Source organism: Petromyzon marinus, unplaced genomic scaffold (assembly GCF_048934315.1).
Source record: "Petromyzon marinus isolate PM22_M1 ecotype Great Lakes invasive population unplaced genomic scaffold, UKy_Petmar_22M1.pri1.0 PM_G_Scaffold_25, whole genome shotgun sequence".
NCBI lineage: Eukaryota > Metazoa > Chordata > Hyperoartia > Petromyzontiformes > Petromyzontidae > Petromyzon > Petromyzon marinus.
This window is the reverse complement of record NW_027422817.1, coordinates 1,275,842-1,296,741: the sequence shown is the minus strand read 5'-3', so window position 1 is coordinate 1,296,741 and position 20,900 is coordinate 1,275,842.

The window sequence follows — 20,900 nt, the reverse complement described above, 5'->3', positions numbered from 1 at the left end:
GACCCAGGTGCCACGGGTCGACTGACTGAGATGACTGGCTGATGCACCACCTGTGCCCCCTACTGTGCCAACCTGCTGTGCTTTAGCCACCCGGCGCTCTGCTCGCTGTTGTGAGCGTCGCTCCTCCGCCCTCCGTTGTTGTTGGAGGGCGACTGCCTCCAACTGCCCAGTAGCATCCTTCACGAGCCTCCTCCACAGAGGCCGATCTTGACACCGCTGGTACCAGTCATCGGCAAGTCCACTCAGCTCCACGTCCTCCTGTACCACATCACTCCATCTCTTCTCTAGCCCGTGCCGCGCCCGCTTAGCCCCCTCAATCCGGCCAAACAAAAGCTGTTTCGGCATGCGGTGGCTGGGCATGCGGGCTACATGACCCAGCCATCGCAGCCTTGCCTCCCGGAGGAGCTCACCGATGGGACCCTGCCCAGATCTTTCAAGGATTTGTGAGCTCCTCACACAATCCAGTCTGGTTAAACCCAGGATGGATCGTAGGCAGGCCAGCCTAAATGTTTCTAACCGGCGAAGATGTTCCATTAGGGGGGTCCACGTTTCGCAAGCGTAGAGAAGGGAGGGAATGACCGTGGCCGAGAAGACCTGAAGCTTAGTGCGGAGCGACAGACCAGGTAGCTTCCACACAGCGTTACGCAACCGATGAAAAGATATTGCCGCTCGACTGATTCGGAGTGAGACCTCTGCTGTTAAACTGGAGCCAGTCATAAGCACACTGCCCAGGTATGGGAAACTCTCCACTCTCTCCACAACTGCCCCATCACCGATTGGGAGTTGTGGGGGTGGAGTGTCCGATGGTACAAAATACCCAGGCAGGTGCTTAGTTTTGGTGGGGCTGATGGTAAGGCCCCACCTCTTAGTGGCATGCTCCAGTCTCAGCAGCAGCGTCTCCAACTCCTCCTCTGACTGAGCAGCTATTACCAAGTCATCAGCATACATAACGTGGTTGAGCAATAGGGAGCCATCCCTTGACCGCACCCGGGCATCGATTAGCCTCCCATTATATCTGTACCATATGGAGATTCCCCCGGTACAGCTATTGAAGGCTTCACGAACTACGTGGTCAAAATAGATGTTAAATAATGTGGGAGCCAAAGGACATCCCTGTCGCACCCCAAGGTGTACAGGGAATGGCTCTGACTCCCGGCCACGTAGTTTTACCCGGGCCCGCTCACCATCATGAAGGTCCTTAATGATCGTGAGCAGAGGGTCAGGTACTCCAAAAGCACGAAGAACGACCCAGAGCCCAGGCCTACTGATGGTATCATAGGCCTTGACCAGGTCAATAAAGCAGAGATGTAGGTCTTGTTGGAATTCCCTACACCTCTGCTGTAGCAGACGGACAGAAAATATGGCATCTGTGCAGGACCGCCCTTTCCTGAAACCGCATTGGGGCTCCGCAAGCCTCTCCTCAGCGTGCCTGGCAAGGCGATGCTGAATAATCCTTGCCAGGACCTTTCCCGGCACACTGAGGAGTGAGATGCCCCTGTAGTTGTTACAGTCTGTGCGGTCCCCCTTCTTAAAAAGGGGGACCACCAGGGCATCCTTCCAATCCTGCGGAACCCGTCCAGTGGTCCAGACTGTTGTTATGATGTCATATAGGGCAGTCTGTGCACAAACGCCACCCTCCCTCAGCATTTCGCTTGGGAGATCATCTCTGCCCGCTGCCTTTCCTGGTCTCAGACTCCGGATCGCCTTCAATACTTCCTCAGCAGATGGCACCTCAGCCAGCCACTCACAGGGGGTGACTTCATCCAATATTTGAGGCACCGCAGCCTCAGCAGGGTCATCCTCACTTTGTGCCGCGATGTTTTCCTGGCTGAGGGATTTTCCCTCCCCCAGGACCTCACAGAAATGCTCAGCAAATCTGCGAACCTGTTCCTGGGGGTCGGAAATTGGATCACCGTTTTTTCCCCTAATGATGGTAATAGGTGTGGCGCTGCAGGTTACTTTTTTGATGGAGTTAAATAGAGATTTGTGATCACGGGCCACTGAGGCAGACTCCATCTCCTCAGCAACCCGCGACCACCACCCATCCTTGCAGCGCCTCACGGCTCTCCGAACCTCCGAGCGAAGGCTGCGGTAAGCCTCCTCATTCTCTGACGTGGGATTCTGTAGCCGATGACAGTGGGCCTGTCGCTTTTTCTCAACCATCCTGAACAACTCCTCTGTCATCCAGGGTGTCTGGGGAGGTCTGGACCGCGTACCCAAAGCAGCCATTGCAGCTGCATGAGTCACAGTCCTAAACCTCGCCCATTTACCCTCGACATCAGGAGGAGTCGGGGACGATGCCAATCCCAGCCGCAAGCGATGATGAAATTCTCGCTTGCAACTTTCATCAGATAACTGAGACCAGGCCACTTTAGGTTGGAATGGGGTCCTGGGTGTACACCCACCACCGGAGTGGAAGAATGGCAGGCGCATCTTACAGATGACTAGTCGATGGTCAGAGGGCAGATCAGCTCCACGGTAGGTCCTGGTGTCAAGGACATGGGCTCGCATTCGCTGGTCCGTCACTATGTAGTCCAGCAGATGTTCTTGCTTGGACCCGGCATGCATCCATGATGTTGTGTGGATGCGCCGATGCCGGAACAGCGTGTTGGTAATTACAAGCCCATGGGCTGCACAAAAATCTAGCAGCCTCCTACCGTTGTTATTGAGCTGATCTGGCCCATGCCCTCCAATCACTCCAGACCAGGTGCCAGTATCATGACCAACTCGGGCATTGAAGTCACCCAACATGATGACTCTATCCCGAGGGGCCACTTTAGCCAGCACCTGTGACAGGAGGTCATAGAAGGCATCTGACTCATCGGCTTTGCCTGCATCCCTCCACGGATGTTCATCTTCGGTGGGGGCATAAGTAACCACGACCACCATTCCTCGCCTCCGGTTGATGGGAAGGCGAGCCCAAAGTAGCCTGGGGTTTACAGCTTCCCACACCTCACCGCCACGCTCCCACGCCCCCTTCATTCTTTTGTTCAAAAGAAGACCCACACCCTGTTGTTTGGCAGTCTGCTGCCCCGAGTAGAGGACTGTCCACCCCTCATGGTGGCAGGAGCCAGAGCCGGTCCACCGGACCTCCTGAATGCCGCATAGATCCAGGCGGTACCGGTCCAGCTCCCGACAGAGGAGTGGCAGCCTCTCCTCTGCAGTGAGCGTTCGAACATTCCACGTGGCCAACCGTAGTGGCTTTTCGTTGTTTCTGGAGTAGCCCCGAGGGTAGGTATTCAATCTCCTGGCTCCGCCAATTGGGGTTTGGCCAGGAGACGTCATAGACGCCTGGCCCCCCGGGGCCTCCGGCACAAGCTTAGTTGTTACATATTTCAGTTTAATTCGTAGTTTCGTGGTAATTAATTGAAGGTGGAGGGGTTACCAGCCCCTCGCACCCGTCCAGAGCCCCCGTTTAGCCCCTGTGGTGGACACATATGCCATGAGGGGAGGAGCCAATCAAAATTGGATCTCCCCCCACAGCGCTGTCCACGACAGAGTTGCCCGTCCGGCACCGCGAGGAGGTAGGGGGTTGTTTTACATACAGACACTTACATACAAACACTTACATACAGCCACTTACATACAGACACTTACATACAGACACTTACATACAGACACTTACATACAGACACATACAGACACTTACATACAGACAATTACATACAGACACTAAGACACTTACACACAGACATTTACATACAGATACTTACATACAGACACTTACATACAGACACTTACATACAGACACTGAGACACTTACATACAGACACTTACATACAGAAACTTACATACAGACACTGAGATACTTACATACAGACACTTACATACAGACACTTAACATGCAGACACTTACATACAGACACTTACATACAGAAACTTACATACAGACACTTACATACAGACACTGAGACACTTACATACAGACACTTACATACAGACACTTACATACAGACACTGAGATATTCACATACAGACACTTACATATAAACACTTAACATACAGACACTTACATACAGACACTTACATACAGACACTTACTTAGACACTTACTTACAGACACTGAGACACTTAAATACAGACACTTACATACAGACACTTACATACAGACCCTTACTTAGACACTTACTTATAGACACTGAGACACTTAAATACAGACACTTACATACAGACACTTACATACAGACACTTACATAAAGACATTTACATACAGACACTGAGACACTTACATACAGACACTTACATACAGACACTTACATACACACACTTACATACAGACACTTACATACAGGCACTTACATACAGACACTTACATAGACACTTACATACAGACACTTACATACTGACACAAACAGACACTGAGACACTTACATACAGACACTTACATACAAACACTTACATACAGACACTTACATACAGACACTTACATACAGACACTTACATACAGACCCTTACATACAGACACTTAGACACTTACATGCAGACACTTACATACAGACTCTTACATAAAGACACTTACATACAGACACTTAGACACTTACATACAGACACTTACAGACTCTTACATAAAGACACTTACATACAGACAATTACATACAGACACTTACATACAGACACTAAGACACTTACATACAGACACTTACATACAGACATTTACATACAGACACTGAGACACTTACATACAGACACTTACATACAGACACTGAGACACTTACATACAGACACTGAGACACTTACATACAGACACTTACATACAGACACTTACATACAGACACTTACATACAGACACTGAGACACTTACATACAGACACTTACATACAGACACTGAGACACTTACATACAGACACTTACATACAGACACTTACATAAAGACACTTACATACAGACACTGAGACACTTACATACAGACACTTACATACAGACACTGAGACACTTACATACAGACACTGAGACACTTACATACAGACACTTACATAAAGACACTGAGACACTTACATAGACACTTACATACAGACGCTTACATACAGACACTTACATACAGACACTGAGACACTTACATACAGACACTTACATACAGACACATACAGACGCTGAGACACTTACATACAGACACTTACATACAGACACTTACATACAGACACGAAGACACTTACATACAGACACTTACATACAGACACTTACATACAGACACTTACAAACAGACACTTACATACAGAAACTTACACACAGACACTTACATACAGATACTTACATACAGACACTTACAGACACTTACATACAGCCACCTACATACAGAGACTTACATACAGACACTTACATACAGACACATACAGACACTTACATACAGACACTTAAATACAGACACTGAGACACTTACATACAGACACTTACATACAGACACTTACATACAGACACTGAGATATTTACATACAGACACTTACATACAAACACTTAACATACAGACACTTACATACAGACACTTATATACAGACACTTACATAGAGACACTTACATACAGACACTTACTTAGACACTTACTTAAAGACACTGAGACACTTAAATACAGACACTTACATACAGACACTTACATACAGACACTTAATTTAACTTAGGTATAAAATAAATTTAATTTAAATAAAATAAAAATGTAAAAAAATAATTTAACGTAGGTATAAAATAAATTTAATTGAAATAAAATAATTTTAATTTATAAAAAAAATAATTTAACGTAGGTATAAAATAAAATTAATTTAAATAAATGAAATTAATTTAAAATAAATAAATTAAACGTAGGTATTAAATAAAATAAATGTTATTTTAATAAAATAAATTTATTAAAAATTTCAATTTAATTTAACGTAGGTATGAAATAAAATACATTTAAATTAAATGTAACGTAGGTATACAATAAAATGAATTTAATTTAAATAAAAAAACTCATTCATTTATAAAAAAATACGTAGGTATAAAATACATTTTAATTAAATAAAAATTTAAATGGAATTTAACGTAGGTATAAAATAAAATGTAATTAAATTCATTAATAAATAATTTTTATTTTTTATCTCCGTGACTTTACCGAAAGAAACAAAGAGTGTGGACCCACGTGACATCAAGGCTGTCCTAGTCTAGGCAAGGCCTCAGGGTGTACCGGGCCTTTCACAACAGCAGCAGCAGCAACAACGGTTCTCTTGAGAAAATGCTTTAAAAAAAAGTCAACGTAGCTTACCTTGACACTCGCGAACTTTAAAGATTAAAATAATTAAAACAAAACTAAACACTCACACGCACATGGGCGCGCAACGTTCAGCGTGCAGCGCATTAAAAATGGTAGCGTCCTCCCGCGATCTGATTGGTCGCCCTGCGTGCCAAAGTGGGGAGGGGGGAGGGCCAGCGATCCGATTGGTCGAGAGGCAAACCTGGGCGCGTCTCCGGCGGTGGTGCGCAGCGATTGGTCAACAGGTGTCCTATGCTAATTTTGGTATGCTAATTAGTTTTAATCTGTATGCTATTGTAGTTTATTTATCCATACTCATTAAGTTTAATGTTTATCCTAAATTAGTTAAAAATGTATGCTCGTTTAGTTAACATTCTATGATAGTATCGTTATATTTTTTATCCTATAACAGCAGTGCATACTGGCTGTGGTGGTACCTGCTATGATTACAGCAGTACATACTGACTAGTGGTACCTGCTATGATTACAGCAGGTATACTGACTAGTGGTACCTGCTATAATTACATCAGTGCATACTGTGGTGGTACCTGCTTTCACTACAGCAGTGCATACTGACCGTGGTGGTACCTGCTAAGGTTACAGCAGTGCATACTGCTTATATGCTTTATCACGTGTCGTGAATGTGATAGTTTCATCCCAGAAATGGTGTCCTTGACCGGCCCAGAGCAGACATTTCACTTTGCCTTAGAACCAGAGGTGGCACAGCATTAGCAATTCCAAGTTCTTTATGTGACCAATAGCAACGAATTACGTGGCAAGCATTTGAAATGAGTGGGTTATGACGTACTGTACTTCACTCTTACCGACCATTTACATAAGTCTGTTACTGGCGTTGTGCTGCCTTGGCTGGTACCAACTTCTTCTTTGACCACATGGACCACACGGATGAATGGTCTACACGAGTCGAGCGACCGATGGAGAAGACCTATGGGGGCACGCGGCGGGAGACTCTCAGGCGAAATTGTGGAAGTCGCGTGACAGAGGCCACGCGTGGAGGATAGACGCATGCTGGCGAGACGTCGTCTTCAGTTTAAGTTTCACGTTTTAGGTGTAGAGCCCTGTGAGCCGTGCGGCCCTTGACTCGGGTGCAACCGCAACAAACAAAAAACGTGAACATATTCATGTTGTGGGTCACTGTTGACGATATGGGTCCCTACTGACGAGGTGAGTGTCCATATTCATGTTGTGGGTCACTGTTGACGATGTGGGTCCCGATTGAAGATATGGGTCCGGATTAAAGAGGTGAGCGTCTCTTTTGATGTGGGTCTCTATTGACGAGGCGAGCATCCCTGTTGACGATGTTGGTCCCTGATGACGATGTGGGTCCGTGTTAACCATGTTAGTATTGAATTGGTCCTCGTCTAATAGCATATATGTTCTACCATATGTAAACCCATACGACAATAAATGTTACAATACATAGCATGTATAAGAATTCAAATTCATGTCAACCACCACTCACCCTCCCCTCGACTCACTCCCACGATCAGCCCTCCACTAGGGTACCCCCCCCCCCCCGTGCACACCGGTGGCAGAGGGCCTTGTTGGACCCAAGACACCTCTCCTTTCGATTTAAAGCTTTCGTGACTGCAATGATTCATCTTCTTTGGTTCTTTCGGTAAAGTCACGTAGAATGAGAATAAAATAATAAATTGATAAAATAAAATAACACAATAATATTCTCACGACGTTTCGGCCACAACACAAGCGGCCTTCATCAGGTGAAGGGAGCGAGACTGTCTGGTAGGACAGCGCTGGAGTGAGAGAGCCACGTTCAGATCACGGCTTTTAAGCTGTGTGAGAGGAACAAAGAACCTTGACGAAGGAATTAGCATAAAATTTAGCATTGAAAAGGCTGAATGATTAGCTTGTGACTGGTCACAGAAATAGCTATGTTAAAAGTTAAAGCATACACATCCGCAGAGGCACCCATTGTTAAAAGGAATTAGCATAGAATTTAGCATTGAAATAGCTAAATTAAGGCATTCGCTTGTAACTGCTACAGAAATAGTTACGTTGAAGTCAGAGCATACGCATTCACCGAGGCACTTAGTACAAATCAAAACAGGAGAATTTAGCATTGAAATAACTAGGCGAATTTAGCATTGAAATAACTGGGTGATTTGCTAGTGACTGGTCACAGAAATGCCTACACATCTGAGCTATTCACAGTACTATATAGTGAACCAATAAAAAAACTAAAATATAAATTACCTTCATGTTATCAATAAACTCTATATTCTCCAATCAGCTAAGCTACCAACCATAAGTCGTTATATATCACAATGCTATATGGCGAAAAAATGGGTGGATTCTTACCTTCAAATTTCCGTACCACGGATAGCTACGGGCCCCATTCAGACGGACGAGTTCGTCCATGGTCGGAACAGAGGAGGGGGAGAGAGACAGCTGCGAAGCCCTAGTATACTCCATGTTGTAAACCATACCATTAACCGTGGTGTGAGAGGTATTAAGAGGCAATGCTGGCGAAAGAGCTGCGGTCTGAAGGTCATCGTAAAATTACAATTAATTAAGAACATAAATGATTTAACACATCTTTCCAGTGGTTGCTAAGCCTGAATCCATCTTCTCGGTTGAAATTGTCTCTGTGCTTGTATATGTGAATGGCCTCATGAACGAATCTCTCATGGTAGCCAGTTGGTTTGCAAAGAACCTCCGTCTTGGAGAAGTCAATGTCATGTGAGCCCACTGAATTGTAACAGTGATCTGCCACGGCAGAGGAGTTCGTCTTACCGTGTTTCAAGTCTGCTTTATGTTCGCGGATGCGGTCCGAGATATGTCTTTTGGTTTCTCCAATGTAGCTACTACCACAGAGGCACTTTAGTTTGTAAACGCCCGGGTACTGTATGTCTGGAAGAGCATCTTTTACAGATGGAACTAAATCACGGATTTTGTGTACTGTGTTGAATCGGACCTGGATCTTGTGTTTATTCAGGATTTTGGAGATCTTTTTAGTGACCCCTGCAATGTAGGGTAAGGTGATGGTTTTGAGTGGCTCCACAAGAGGATCCTTCTTCATGACTGGAGTGATGGCTTTGCGGATTGTGTAGTCGGAGTAGCCATTAGCCCTGAGAGCCTGGTGTACGTGCTTGAGTTCACTGGTAATGTGTTCCTGGTCGGAAATGCATTGGGCTCTATGGTATAGAGTCTTGATGAGGCAGTTCTTCTGGGATGGATGGTGGTGGGAATCCGGTTTCAAGTAAGCATCTGTATGGGTAGCTTTCCTGTAGACAGAGTGGCTCATTGAACCATCATGTCTCCTTTTAATTAAGACATCCAGAAAGGGTAGTTTGCCATCTTTTTCGACCTCCATGGTAAATCTGATGGCTGGGTGTATGGAATTGATGTGGTCGCGGAATTGGTCTAGAGCAGGCTGGCCATGTGGCCAGATGACAAAGGTGTCATCAACGTACCTCTTCCATAAGGTCGGGCGTAGAGTGGCAGTCTGGATCGCGTCAGTTTCAAATTTTTCCATGAATACGTTGGCTACAACTGGAGATAGGGGGGAGCCCATTGGGGTGCCCTCAGTTTGTTTGTAGAAAGTTCCATTCCAGGTGAAGTATGTGTTGGTTAAGCAATGTCTCACCAGGGGGGGTACATCAGTATGCAGTCCTTGATGAACCAGGTCTTCAATGATAGCGATGGTGTCAGGTACCGGGACTTTGGTGAACAAGGACACCATATTAAAACTGACAAGCAGGTCGTTTGGGGACAGGGAAATGTCTTTGATTGTCGATACCAGGTGAGTAGAATTTAGTACCGCAGAGGTGGTTTTTCCAGTGAAAGGTCGCAGTATATCAGCCAGAAAACGTGCCAGTTTGTAGGTGGGGGAGCTGATAGTAGAGACGATGGGACGAAGGGGTGTATCTTCTTTGTGTATCTTTGGAAGGCCATATAATCTTGGTGGTCTGGCAGCAGAGGGTTTCAACAAGAACTGTTTGTTCTCATCAATTAATGCTGTTGAATCAGAGATAATTTTGTTCGTTTTGGTGACCAGGCTGTTGGTGGGATCTCTTTTTATTTTTGTATAGCTGCCATCGTTGAGTAGTTCTTGAATTTTGTTGTTATATTCTGTTTTGTCCATGATGACAGTGGCATTGCCTTTGTCGGCTGAGAGAACGACAATATCATCCCTCTTTTTTAATTGAGATAATTCAAAACGTTCGTCTTTGCTGATGTTGCTAGGTGGCAACTTAGCGTTTTTGAGGGTTGCAGCGATTTCAGATCTTGCTACGTCTGCAGAGATGTGACTCAAGCCCTTGAGTGCAACGTCGACATGGGCAATGATATCATTAACCGGTAAGTGTCTCGGTGTGACAGCAAAGTTTAGACCTTTAGCTAAAACGGATTTCAGACCATCAGAAATGGAACTGTTACTGCGATTAATTACGACTTTGTTGACGTCTATCTTTTCGGTGTGTGGATCCGATTTTTTGCTGGAGAGGTGATTGAATTTGGAAATCAAATTGTCCCTACATTGGTTCGACATAGTGGCAGCCGAAGAGGTAGTCATATTGTCTACATGTTCCCAATCCGATGTAGACATTGTTGCTGTCAATTTTAAGTGTGATTTGTAGAGTGTCTTGTCTAACTGATCGAGTTCGGTGCGTGTAAGTCTGATTTTTTCCGAGATAAGAGCGAAGCTAGTTCTAGCTAGAATTCGTTTTGCATTGAGAGAAGTTGCAACAGCAGAGGTTAGTGTAAATGCGGTTGGTATTACCTTAGAGTCGCGGCATCTCTTCAGAAAGGTGAGAGACTCGATTAGTTGAGCCTTCTTATCCCGAAGTCTGTTGAATGATCTTAAGGATGTGTGGAATCCCTCCCCGTAGAGGCGGTTAAATTTCGATTTAAAGCTTTCGTGACTGCAATGATTCATCTTCTTTGGTTCTTTCGGTAAAGTCACGTAGAGTGAGAATAAAATAATAAATTGATCAAATAAAATAACACAATAATATTCTCACGACGTTTCGGCCACAACACAAGCGGCCTTCATCAGGTGAAGGGAGCGAGACTGTCTGGTAGGACAGCGCTGGAGTGAGAGAGCCACGTTCAGATCACGGCTTTTAAGCTGTGTGAGAGGAACAAAGAGCCTTGACGAAGGAATTAGCATAAAATTAAGCATTGAAAAGGCTGAATGATTAGCTTGTGACTGGTCACAGAAATAGCTATGTTAAAAGTTAAAGCATACACATCCGCAGAGGCACCCATTGTTAAAAGGAATTAGCATAGAATTTAGCATTGAAATAGCTAAATTAAGGCATTCGCTTGTAACTGCTACAGAAATAGTTACGTTGAAGTCAGAGCATACACATTCACCGAGGCACTTAGTACAAATCAAAACAGGAGAATTTAGCATTGAAATAACTAGGCGAATTTAGCATTGAAATAACTGAGTGATTTGCTAGTGACTGGTCACAGAAATGCCTACACATCTGAGCTATTCACAGTACTATATAGTGAACCAATAAAAAACTAAAATATAAATTACCTTCATGTTATCAATAAACTCTATATTCTCCAATCAGCTAAGCTACCAACCATAAGTCGTTATATATCACAATGCTATATGGCGAAAAAATGGGTGGATTCTTACCCTCAAATTTCCGTACCACGGATAGCTACGGGCCCCGTTCAGACGGACGAGTTCGTCCATGGTCGGAACAGAGGAGGGGGAGAGAGACAGCTGCGAAGCCCTAGTATACTCCATGTTGTAAACCATACCATTAACCGTGGTGTGAGAGGTATTAAGAGGCAATGCTGGCGAAAGAGCTGCGGTCTGAAGGTCATCGTAAAATTACAATTAATTAAGAACAGAAATTATTTAACACATCTTTCCAGTGGTTACTAAGCCTGAATCCATCTTCTCGGTTGAAATTGTCTCTGTGCTTGTATATGTGAATGGCCTCATGAACGAATCTCTCATGGTAGCCAGTTGGTTTGCAAAGAACCTCCGTCTTGGAGAAGTCAATGTCATGTGAGCCCACTGAATTGTAACAGTGATCTGCCACGGCAGAGGAGTTCGTCTTACCGTGTTTCAAGTCTGCTTTATGTTCGCGGATGCGGTCCGAGATATGTCTTTTGGTTTCTCCAATGTAGCTACTACCACAGAGGCACTTTAGTTTGTAAACGCCCGGGTACTGTATGTCTGGAAGAGCATCTTTTACAGATGGAACTAAATCACGGATTTTGTGTACTGTGTTGAATCGGACCTGGATCTTGTGTTTATTCAGGATTTTGGAGATCTTTTTAGTGACCCCTGCAATGTAGGGTAAGGTGATGGTTTTGAGTGGCTCCACAAGAGGATCCTTCTTCATGACTGGAGTGATGGCTTTGCGGATTGTGTAGTCGGAGTAGCCATTAGCCCTGAGAGCCTGGTGTACGTGCTTGAGTTCACTGGTAATGTGTTCCTGGTCGGAAATGCATTGGGCTCTATGGTATAGAGTCTTGATGAGGCAGTTCTTCTGGGATGGATGGTGGTGGGAATCCGGTTTCAAGTAAGCATCTGTATGGGTAGCTTTCCTGTAGACAGAGTGGCTCATTGAACCATCATGTCTCCTTTTAATTAAGACATCCAGAAAGGGTAGTTTGCCATCTTTTTCGACCTCCATGGTAAATCTGATGGCTGGGTGTATGGAATTGATGTGGTCGCGGAATTGGTCTAGAGCAGGCTGGCCATGTGGCCAGATGACAAAGGTGTCATCAACGTACCTCTTCCATAAGGTCGGGCGTAGAGTGGCAGTCTGGATGGCGTCAGTTTCAAATTTTTCCATGAATACGTTGGCTACAACCGGAGATAGGGGGGAGCCCATTGGGGTGCCCTCAGTTTGTTTGTAGAAAGTTCCATTCCAGGTTAAGTATGTGTTGGTTAAGCAATGTCTCACCAGGGGGGGTACATCAGTATGCAGTCCTTGATGAACCAGGTCTTCAATGATAGCGATGGTGTCAGGTACCGGGACTTTGGTGAACAAGGACACCACATCAAAACTGACAAGCAGGTCGTTTGGGGACAGGGAAATGTCTTTGATTGTCGATACCAGGTGAGTAGAATTTAGTACCGCAGAGGTGGTTTTTCCAGTGAAAGGTCGCAGTATATCAGCCAGAAAACGTGCCAGTTTGTAGGTGGGGGAGCTGATAGTAGAGACGATGGGACGAAGGGGTGTATCTTCTTTGTGTATCTTTGGAAGGCCATATAATCTTGGTGGTCTGGCAGCAGAGGGTTTCAACAAGAACTGTTTGTTCTCATCAATTAATGCTGTTGAATCAGAGATAATTTTGTTCGTTTTGGTGACCAGGCTGTTGGTGGGATCTCTTTTTATTTTTGTATAGCTGCCATCGTTGAGTAGTTCTTGAATTTTGTTGTTATATTCTGTTTTGTCCATGATGACAGTGGCATTGCCTTTGTCGGCTGAGAGAACGACAATATCATCCCTCTTTTTTAATTGAGATAATTCAAAACGTTCGTCTTTGCTGATGTTGCTAGGTGGCAACTTAGCGTTTTTGAGGGTTGCAGCGATTTCAGATCTTGCTACGTCTGCAGAGATGTGACTCAAGCCCTTGAGTGCAACGTCGACATGGGCAATGATATCATTAACCGGTAAGTGTCTCGGTGTGACAGCAAAGTTTAGACCTTTAGCTAAAACGGATTTCAGACCATCAGAAATGGAACTGTTACTGCGATTAATTACGACTTTGTTGACGTCTATCTTTTCGGTGTGTGGATCCGATTTTTTGCTGGAGAGGTGATTGAATTTGGAAATCAAATTGTCCCTACATTGGTTCGACATAGTGGCAGCCGAAGAGGTAGTCATATTGTCTACATGTTCCCAATCCGATGTAGACATTGTTGCTGTCAATTTTAAGTGTGATTTGTAGAGTGTCTTGTCTAACTGATCGAGTTCGGTGCGTGTAAGTCTGATTTTTTCCGAGATAAGGGCGAAGCTAGTTCTAGCTAGAATTCGTTTTGCTTTGAGAGAAGTTGCAACAGCAGAGGTTAGTGTAAATGCGGTTGGTATTACCTTAGAGTCGCGGCATCTCTTCAGAAAGGTGAGAGACTCGATTAGTTGAGCCTTCTTATCCCGAAGTCTGTTGAATGATCTTAAGGATGTGTGGAATCCCTCCCCGTAGAGGCGGTTAAATTTCGATTTAAAGCTTTCGTGACTGCAATGATTCATCTTCTTTGGTTCTTTCGGTAAAGTCACGTAGAGTGAGAATAAAATAATAAATTGATCAAATAAAATAACAATAATATTCTCACGACGTTTCGGCCACAACACAAGCGGCCTGCATCAGGTGAAGGGAGCGAGACTGTCTGGTAGGACAGCGCTGGAGTGAGAGAGCCACGTTCAGATCACGGCTTTTAAGCTGTGTGAGAGGAACAAAGAGCCTTGACGAAGGAATTAGCATAAAATTTAGCATTGAAAAGGCTGAATGATTAGCTTGTGACTGGTCACAGAAATAGCTATGTTAAAAGTTAAAGCATACACATCCGCAGAGGCACCCATTGTTAAAAGGAATTAGCATAGAATTTAGCATTGAAATAGCTAAATTAAGGCATTCGCTTGTAACTGCTACAGAAATAGTTACGTTGAAGTCAGAGCATACACATTCACCGAGGCACTTAGTACAAATCAAAACAGGAGAATTTAGCATTGAAATAACTAGGCGAATTTAGCATTGAAATAACTGGGTGATTTGCTAGTGACTGGTCACAGAAATGCCTACACATCTGAGCTATTCACAGTACTATATAGTGAACCAATAAAAAACTAAAATATAAATTACCTTCATGTTATCAATAAACTCTATATTCTCCAATCAGCTAAGCTACCAACCATAAGTCGTTATATATCACAATGCTATATGGCGAAAAAATGGGTGGATTCTTACCCTCAAATTTCCGTACCACGGATAGCTACGGGCCCCGTTCAGACGGACGAGTTCGTCCATGGTCGGAACAGAGGAGGGGGAGAGAGACAGCTGCGAAGCCCTAGTATACTCCATGTTGTAAACCATACCATTAACCGTGGTGTGAGAGGTATTAAGAGGCAATGCTGGCGAAAGAGCTGCGGTCTGAAGGTCATCGTAAAATTACAATTAATTAAGAACAGAAATTATTTAACACATCTTTCCAGTGGTTACTAAGCCTGAATCCATCTTCTCGGTTGAAATTGTCTCTGTGCTTGTATATGTGAATGGCCTCATGAACGAATCTCTCATGGTAGCCAGTTGGTTTGCAAAGAACCTCCGTCTTGGAGAAGTCAATGTCATGTGAGCCCACTGAATTGTAACAGTGATCTGCCACGGCAGAGGAGTTCGTCTTACCGTGTTTCAAGTCTGCTTTATGTTCGCGGATGCGGTCCGAGATATGTCTTTTGGTTTCTCCAATGTAGCTACTACCACAGAGGCACTTTAGTTTGTAAACGCCCGGGTACTGTATGTCTGGAAGAGCATCTTTTACAGATGGAACTAAATCACGGATTTTGTGTACTGTGTTGAATCGGACCTGGATCTTGTGTTTATTCAGGATTTTGGAGATCTTTTTAGTGACCCCTGCAATGTAGGGTAAGGTGATGGTTTTGAGTGGCTCCACAAGAGGATCCTTCTTCATGACTGGAGTGATGGCTTTGCGGATTGTGTAGTCGGAGTAGCCATTAGCCCTGAGAGCCTGGTGTACGTGCTTGAGTTCACTGGTAATGTGTTCCTGGTCGGAAATGCATTGGGCTCTATGGTATAGAGTCTTAACGACTTATGGTTGGTAGCTTAGCTGATTGGAGAATATAGAGTTTATTGATAACATGAAGGTAATTTATATTTTAGTTTTTTATTGGTTCACTATATAGTACTGTGAATAGCTCAGATGTGTAGGCATTTCTGTGACCAGTCACTAGCAAATCACCCAGTTATTTCAATGCTAAATTCGCCTAGTTATTTCAATGCTAAATTCTCCTGTTTTGATTTGTACTAAGTGCCTCGGTGAATGTGTATGCTCTGACTTCAACGTAACTATTTCTGTAGCAGTTACAAGCGAATGCCTTAATTTAGCTATTTCAATGCTAAATTCTATGCTAATTCCTTTTAACAATGGGTGCCTCTGCGGATGTGTATGCTTTAACTTTTAACATAGCTATTTCTGTGACCAGTCACAAGCTAATCATTCAGCCTTTTCAATGCTAAATTTTATGCTAATTCCTTCGTCAAGGCTCTTTGTTCCTCTCACACAGCTTAAAAGCCGTGATCTGAACGTGGCTCTCTCACTCTAGCACTGTCCTACCAGACAGTCTCGCTCCCTTCACCTGATGAAGGCCGCTTGTGTTGTGGCCGAAACGTCGTGAGAATATTATTGTGTTATTTTATTTTATCAATTTATTATTTTATTCTCATTCTACGTGACTTTACCGAAAGAACCAAAGAAGATGAATCATTGCAGTCACGAAAGCTTTAAATCGAAATTTAACCGCCTCTACGGGGAGGGATTCCACACATCCTTAAGATCATTCAACAGACTTCGGGATAAGAAGGCTCAACTAATCGAGTCTCTCACCTTTCTGAAGAGATGCCGCGACTCTAAGGTAATACCAACCGCATCAGATGTGTAGGCTACCTCTGCTGTTGCAACTTCTCTCAATGCAAAACGAATTCTAGCTAGAACTAGCTTCGCTCTTATCTCGGAAAAAATCAGACTTACACGCACCGAACTCGATCAGTTAGACAAGACACTCTACAAATCACACTTAAAATTGACAGCAACAATGTCTACATCGGATTGGGAACATGTAAACAATATGACTACCTCTTCGGCTGCCACTATGTCGAACCAATGTAGGGACAATTTGATTTCCAAATTCAATCACCTCTCCAGCAAAAAATCGGATCCACACACCGAAAAGATAGACGTCAACAAAGTCGTAATTAATCGCAGTAACAGTTCCATTTCTGATGGTCTGAAATCCGTTTTAGCTAAAGGTCTAAACTTTGCTGTCACACCGAGACACTTACCGGTTAATGATATCATTGCCCATGTCGACGTTGCACTCAAGGGCTTGAGTCACATCTCTGCAGACGTAGCAAGATCTGAAATCGCTGCAACCCTCAAAAACGCTAAGTTGCCACCTAGCAACATCAGCAAAGACGAACGTTTTGAATTATCTCAATTAAAAAAGAGGGATGATATTGTCGTTCTCTCAGCCGACAAAGGCAATGCCACTGTCATCATGGACAAAACAGAATATAACAACAAAATTCAAGAACTACTCAACGATGGCAGCTATACAAAAATAAAAAGAGATCCCACCAACAGCCTGGTCACCAAAACGAACAAAATTATCTCTGATTCAACAGCATTAATTGATGAGAACAAACAGTTCTTGTTGAAACCCTCTGCTGCCAGACCACCAAGATTATATGGCCTTCCAAAGATACACAAAGAAGATACACCCCTTCGTCCCATCGTCTCTACTATCAGCTCCCCCACCTACAAACTGGCACGTTTTCTGGCTGATATACTGCGACCTTTCACTGGAAAAACCACCTCTGCGGTACTAAATTCTACTCACCTGGTATCGACAATCAAAGACATTTCCCTGTCCCCAAACGACCTGCTTGTCAGTTTTGATGTGGTGTCCTTGTTCACCAAAGTCCCGGTACCTGACACCATCGCTATCATTGACGACCTGGTTCATCAAGGACTGCATACTGATGTACCCCCCCTGGTGAGACATTGCTTAACCAACACATACTTCACCTGGAATGGAACTTTCTACAAACAAACTGAGGGCACCCCAATGGGCTCCCCCCTATCTCCGGTTGTAGCCAACGTATTCATGGAAAAATTTGAAACTGACGCCATCCAGACTGCCACTCTACGCCCGACCTTATGGAAGAGGTACGTTGATGACACCTTTGTCATCTGGCCACATGGCCAGCCTGCTCTAGACCAATTCCGCGACCACATCAATTCCATACAACCAGCCATCAGATTTACCATGGAGGTCGAAAAAGATGGCAAACTACCCTTTCTGGATGTCTTAATTAAAAGGAGACATGATGGTTCAATGAGCCACTCTGTCTACAGGAAAGCTACCCATACAGATGCTTACTTGAAACCGGATTCCCACCACCATCCATCCCAGAAGAACTGCCTCATCAAGACTCTATACCATAGAGCCCAATGCATTTCCGACCAGGAACACATTACCAGTGAACTCAAGCACGTACACCAGGCTCTCAGGGCTAATGGCTACTCCGACTACACAATCCGCAAAGCCATCACTCCAGTCATGAAGAAGGATCCTCTTGTGGAGCCACTCAAAACCATCACCTTACCCTACATTGCAGGGGTCACTAAAAAGATCTCCAAAATCCTGAATAAACACAAGATCCAGGTCCGATTCAACACAGTACACAAAATCCGTGATTTAGTTCCATCTGTAAAAGATGCTCTTCCAGACATACAGTACCCGGGCGTTTACAAACTAAAGTGCCTCTGTGGTAGTAGCTACATTGGAGAAACCAAAAGACATATCTCGGACCGCATCCGCGAACATAAAGCAGACTTGAAACACGGTAAGACGAACTCCTCTGCCGTGGCAGATCACTGTTACAATTCAGTGGGCTCACATGACATTGACTTCTCCAAGACGGAGGTTCTTTGCAAACCAACTGGCTACCATGAGAGATTCGTTCATGAGGCCATTCACATATACAAGCACAGAGACAATTTCAACCGAGAAGATGGATTCAGGCTTAGTAACCACTGGAAAGATGTGTTAAATAATTTCTGTTCTTAATTAATTGTAATTTTACGATGACCTTCAGACCGCAGCTCTTTCGCCAGCATTGCCTCTTAATACCTCTCACACCACGGTTAATGGTATGGTTTACAACATGGAGTATACTAGGGCTTCGCAGCTGTCTCTCTCCCCCTCCTCTGTTCCGACCATGGACGAACTCGTCCGTCTGAACGGGGCCCGTAGCTATCCGTGGTACGGAAATTTGAGAGTAAGAATCCACCCATTTTTTCGCCATATAGCATTGTGATATATAACGACTTATGGTTGGTAGCTTAGCTGATTGGAGAATATAGAGTTTATTGATAACATGAAGGTAATTTATATTTTAGTTTTTTATTGGTTCACTATATAGTACTGTGAATAGCTCAGATGTGTAGGCATTTCTGTGACCAGTCACTAGCAAATCACCCAGTTATTTCAATGCTAAATTCGCCTAGTTATTTCAATGCTAAATTCTCCCGTTTTGATTTGTACTAAGTGCCTCGGTGAATGTGTATGCTCTGACTTCAACGTAACTATTTCTGTAGCAGTTACAAGCGAATGCCTTAATTTAGCTATTTCAATGCTAAATTCTATGCTAATTCCTTTTAACAATGGGTGCCTCTGCGGATGTGTATGCTTTAACTTTTAACATAGCTATTTCTGTGACCAGTCACAAGCTAATCATTCAGCCTTTTCAATGCTAAATTTTATGCTAATTCCTTCGTCAAGGCTCTTTGTTCCTCTCACACAGCTTAAAAGCCGTGATCTGAACGTGGCTCTCTCACTCCAGCGCTGTCCTACCAGACAGTCTCGCTCCCTTCACCTGATGAAGGCCGCTTGTGTTGTGGCCGAAACGTCGTGAGAATATTATTGTGTTATTTTATTTGATCAATTTATTATTTTATTCTCATTCTACGTGACTTTACCGAAAGAACCAAAGAAGACACCTCTCCTTCTTTCCACAGAGCTACAAGACAATCAGAGTCTAGTCGTCCTACACATCGTCAGCAAGACGGATGAGGTGAGCTACGTCTGGCTGTGTGTGGTGCCGAGCGTGAAGATTTTCTTCTCTTCTGCAGCGTGCGTCCACGTCAAGTTTCACCATCAAGCGCGCCCAGACTCCTCCACGGCTCCGCTGCCTCTCCTGCCCTCGTCCTCCTGCTTCCGCTCCGTCCGATCGCCCCCCTCTCCTCCCGCCCCTTGCTGTCTCTCTTCACACGCGCACTCCGACCTCCCTCGCCTTCCACGTCAGGAGGTACGCCCGAGATCATTCGTCCTGCCCGCACCAGCGGCTCACGCATCGTCTGACCGCGTCTCCGTTCATGCAGGTAAGGGCACCATCACGGCGTAGCGGTTAGCGGCGCTGCGCTATTCTCGCTCACGGCAAATACCAGCGACAATTAGGGGCCGTCCGTGAATGACGTCACGCACCTAGAGGGGGGGGGGGGGTGGGCGGGGTCAGACGTTTGTGACGATGTGTGACGAGGGGGGGGGGTTTGAGAAATGTGACATCACACCAAATTGCGCAACTTTAAATAAATATAGACACGTTCTACTTAATTAGACTTTGTAATAAATGTTTTCTACCTACATCAGAGTGCAGCGCCACATTAACAACGCACTACAATGACAACAATAGTTTAAAGCGATTTGAAGCATGTTTTATCTTTTTTTTGGGTGGAGGGGGCGGAGGGGGGCAGAGCTTTGTGACGTCATATTTGAGGGGGAGGGGTCTGACTTTGTGACGTCGTGTGACGATGGGGGCGGGGGGGGTCAAAAATCCTCTAAAATCACGTGACGTCATTTAAGGTCGGCCCCTGACCTGAAGCAGTCCTGAGCGTCACTTAGGTGGACTCAGCCATAATTAAGGA